Source organism: Saccopteryx leptura, chromosome X (genome assembly GCF_036850995.1).
Source record: "Saccopteryx leptura isolate mSacLep1 chromosome X, mSacLep1_pri_phased_curated, whole genome shotgun sequence".
In the NCBI taxonomy this organism is placed as follows: Eukaryota; Metazoa; Chordata; class Mammalia; order Chiroptera; family Emballonuridae; genus Saccopteryx; species Saccopteryx leptura.
Window position 1 is genome coordinate 114,349,319 of NC_089516.1, and position 4,377 is coordinate 114,353,695.

Sequence of the window (4,377 nt, forward strand, 5' to 3'; positions counted from 1 at the left end):
ATTGGCAGAAAAATAGACACTCAGACCAATGGAACAGAATAGAAAGCCCAGAAATAAAACCACATGTATATGGTCAAATAATCTTTGATAAAGGGGCCAACAACACACAATGGAGAAAAGAAAGCCTCTTCAACAAATGGTGTTGGGAAAACTGGAAAGCCACATGCAAAAGAATGAAACTCAACTACAGCCTGTCCCCGTGTACTAAAATTAATTCAAAATGGATCAAAGACCTAAATATAAGACCTGAAACAATAAAGTACATAGAAGAAGACATAGGTACTAAACTCATGGACTTGGGTTTTAAAGAACATTTTATGAACTTGACTCCAATGGCAAGAGAAGTGAAGGGAAAGATAAATGAATGGGACTACATCAGAATAAAAAGTTTTTGCTCAGCAAGAGAAACTGATATAAAAATAAACAGACAGCCAACTAAATGGGAAATGATATTTTCAAACAACAGCTCAGATAAGGGCCTAATATCCAAAATTTACAAAGAACTCATAAAACTCAACAACAAACAAACAAACAATCCAATAAAAAAATGGGAAGAGGACATGAATAGACACTTCTCCCAGGAAGAGATACAAATGGCCAACAGATATATGAAAAGATGCTCAGCTTCATTAGTTATTAGGGAAATGCAAATCAAAACTACAATGAGATACCACCTCACCCCTGTTAGATTAGCCATTATCAACAAGATGGGTAATAGCAAATGTTGGAGGGGCTGTGGAGAAAAAGGAACCCTCATTCACTGTTGGTGGGACTGTAAAGTAGTACAACCATTATGGAGGAAAGTATGGTGGTTCCTCAAAAAACTGCAAATAGAACTACCTTATGACCCAGCAATCCCTCTACTGGGTATATACCCCAAAACCTCAGAAACATTGATACGTGAAGACACATGTAGCCCCATGTTCATTGCAGCACTGTTCACTGTGGCCAAGACATGGAAACAACCAAAAAGCCCTTCAATAGAAGACTGGATAAAGAAGATGTGGCACATATACACTATGGAATACTACTCAGCCATAAGAAATGATGACATCAGATCATTTACAGCAAAATGGTGGGATCTTGATAACATTATAAGGAGTGAAATAAGTAAATCAGAAAAAAACAAGAACTACATGATTCCATACATTGGTGGAACATAAAAAAGAGACTAAGAGACATGGACAAGAGTGTGGTGGTTACCAGGGGTCGGGGGAGGGAGGACAGGGGGAGAGTTAGGGGGAGGGGGAGGGGCACAGAGAACTAGATAGAGGATGGCGAAGGACAATCTGACTTTGGGCGAGGGGTATGCAACATAATCTAATGACAAAATAACCTAGACATGTTTTCTTTGAATATATGTACCCTGATTTATTAATGTCATCCCATTACCATTAATAAAAATTCATTTAAAAGAAAAAAAAAAAGAAAGCTAAAATTTTACCTGTAGCTACTGCTTTAACTGCATCCTACAAATTTTAGTACATTGTATTTTTATTTTCATTCTAATAAACATATTTTCTAATTTAAAAAAAAAAAAAACCAATGGAAATTTTCCTTTTTTAAAATTTATTTATTGATTTTAGAGAGAAAGAGAAAGGGAGAGAGAGAAATATTTACTTGTGAGAAAGAAATATTGATTTGTTGTTCTATTTATTTATGCATTTATTGGTTGATCCTTTTTGTAGCAAGAGAGAGAAAGAAAAAGATAGAGACAGAGACAAACAAGAAGGGAGGAAGATGAGAAGCATCATAATTGTGGCACTCTTAGTTGTTCATTGATTACTTCTATATGTCCCTTGACCAGAGGGCTCCATCTGAACCAGTGATCTCTTGCTCAAGTGAGTGACCTTCAGCTCAAGCCAGAGACCATGAGGTCATGTCTATGATCACATGCTCAAGCCAGTGACCTTGAGGTTTCAAACCTGGATCCTCAATATCCCAGGTTGAATCCCTATCCACTGCACCACCACCTGGTCAGGTCGTTGGTTGATTCTTATATGTGCCTGACCAGAGCTCAAATTCCCAATGTTATCATATTGGGATGTCACTTTCACCAACTGAGTTACCTGGCCAGGGCCTGAAAATTTATTTGGAAGCATGCAAAGTGAATGAAATAACAGAATATATATACATAGTGATTCATTGATTCATTTATTTGTTAATTGAACAAGCATTTGCTATTAACTTGTGCCTTCTACTTGGTAAAGGCCAATTTTATCTTCAAAGAAAATTATAGGCAATATTGAATGAGTCATAAGGGTAACATCAGAAGGTTCAGAGATAAGGGTATCATAGAAGTAGATAACCAAGCAGATCAAATATGCCATCTGGATTGAGAGACGTAAGTCACCATCAAAAAATATGTGAAAGTCCCCTCTGATAATTTAATCTCAAGTTGTCATGAGTGCTTCTCATATGGTCATAGAAATTTAAGTTAAGTTTAAATGCTAAAAATGAGCTACTCTTTGATCCTGAGAAAACATTAAATAATGATATATCTTTAACTTTTCTCAAAATTCACAACCTTTGTCTTTACATTCTGCTGTAATTTATTTTAATTATTATACTATAAAAATAAATATAATGGTGGAGTCTTGGTAGCATTGTGCGGGGTGAAATAAGCGAATCAGAAAAAAACAGGAACTGCAGGATTCCATACATTGGTGGGACATAAAAGCGAGACGAAGAGGCATGGACAGGAGTGTGGTGGTTATGGGGGGTGAGGGGAGGGAAGGAGGGAAAGGGGGAGGGGGAGGGGTACAGAGAGAACAGGATGGAGGGTGGCAGAGGACTATCTCTCTTCGGGTGATGGGTATGCAACTAAACTAAATGACAAGATAACCTGGAAATGTTTTCTTTGAATGTATGTACCCTGATTTATTGATGTCACCCCATTAAAATAAAAATTTATTTATAAAAAATAAATAAAATAAATAAATAAATATAATAAACTGTAAAATAAGGACTTGTTTTTGTCCTGAAATAGTTTGAATATAAAAACATGATTTTTGGCCCTGGCCGGTTGGCTCAGCGGTAGAGCGTCGGCCTCGCGTGTGGGGGACCCAGGTTCGATTCCTGGCCAGGGCACATAGGCGAAGCGCCCATTTGCTTCTCCACCCCCCCTTCCTCTCTGTCTCTCTCTTCCCCTCCTGCAGCCAAGGCTCCATTGGAGCAAAGATGGCCCGGGCGCTGGGGATGGCTCCTTGGCCTCTGCCCCAGGTGCTAGAGTGGCTCTGGTCGTGGCAGAGTGACGCCCCAGAGGGGTAGAGCATCGCCCCCTGGTGGGCAGAGCGTCGCCCCTGGTGGGCGTGCCGGGTGGATCCCGGTCGGGTGCATGCGGAAGTCTGTCTGACTATCTCTCCCCGTTTCCAGCTTCAGAAAAATACAAAAAAAAAATAAAAATAAAAACATGATTTTTTTCACTAGAACCATGGATTGTAGTTGTTTCAAACACGAGGCTACTATTGTAACACTGTCAATATGAAAGGTGATCTTAGTTGGGGACCAAATACTTTGGCATAAATGGTAGTTTTATTCATCATTTCAAAGTACCTAAGAAAGCAAACAACTAGTCATTTTAAAAACAGTCAGTTTATAACCAGTATTTTATTTACAGTAGATAATTGCATATAAGTCAATTCATTTATATACATATAATCTTCTAGTGATATCAGTCACTGTAAAATTTTGGAACTACTCATTATTTTTTGTATCTTTGGCATACATAGTTTCAAATACACTGTGTGTATTCAATGTAGTTAGAAGGGATAGTCTAATAATAACCCTTATGCATATATGTGTATAGCTTCAAGTCTGACCTGTGGTGGCACAGTGGATAAAGCATCAAACTGGAATGCTGGGTCATTGGTTCAAAACCTCAGGCTTGCCCAGTCAAGACACATATGGGACTTGATGCTTCCTGCTCCTCCCCCTTTCATTCTCTCGGTCCTTCCTTCTTTCTCTCTCCCCCTCTCTAAAATGAATAAATAAAAAAAATTAAAAATTTTATGTGTATAGCTTTATACTTTAAAAGAATTTTGCTTACACATTCTCATATGACTCAAACAAAAATCTTTGAGCTTGTTTCTCATTTTGAATACATGTTAATGCATACACAAAAAAGTTAAGTAGTTTACGCAAGGTCATAAAGTATATTGTTAGCATGCCGCTAGAATTCAGGCATCTAACTCTAAGTCCAGTACTATTTCATTTTACCAAGTGAAGAATCTCTTTGAGAGTAAAGTAAGGTCATCACATAGAAATCTCTTCTTTAGAAAAAAATTACTTTTTTGGTTTTTTTCTTTATTAATCTTCATATTTCTTTATGTCTCTTAAATCATAGCCTTCTGTCATTATCAACAACATCCAGAGTTT

The 4,377-nt window shown here is 37.6% G+C and overlaps 1 non-coding gene across 1 annotated transcript; it reads left to right on the forward strand.

Annotated features, from left to right (window-relative positions):
- Positions 1-3,014: 3,014 nt before the first annotated feature.
- TRNAA-CGC (transfer RNA alanine (anticodon CGC)) lies at positions 3,015-3,090 on the forward strand. Its single transcript has one exon. It is a non-coding gene; the product is annotated as a tRNA-Ala (tRNA).
- The last annotated feature ends 1,287 nt before the right edge of the window (positions 3,091-4,377 follow it).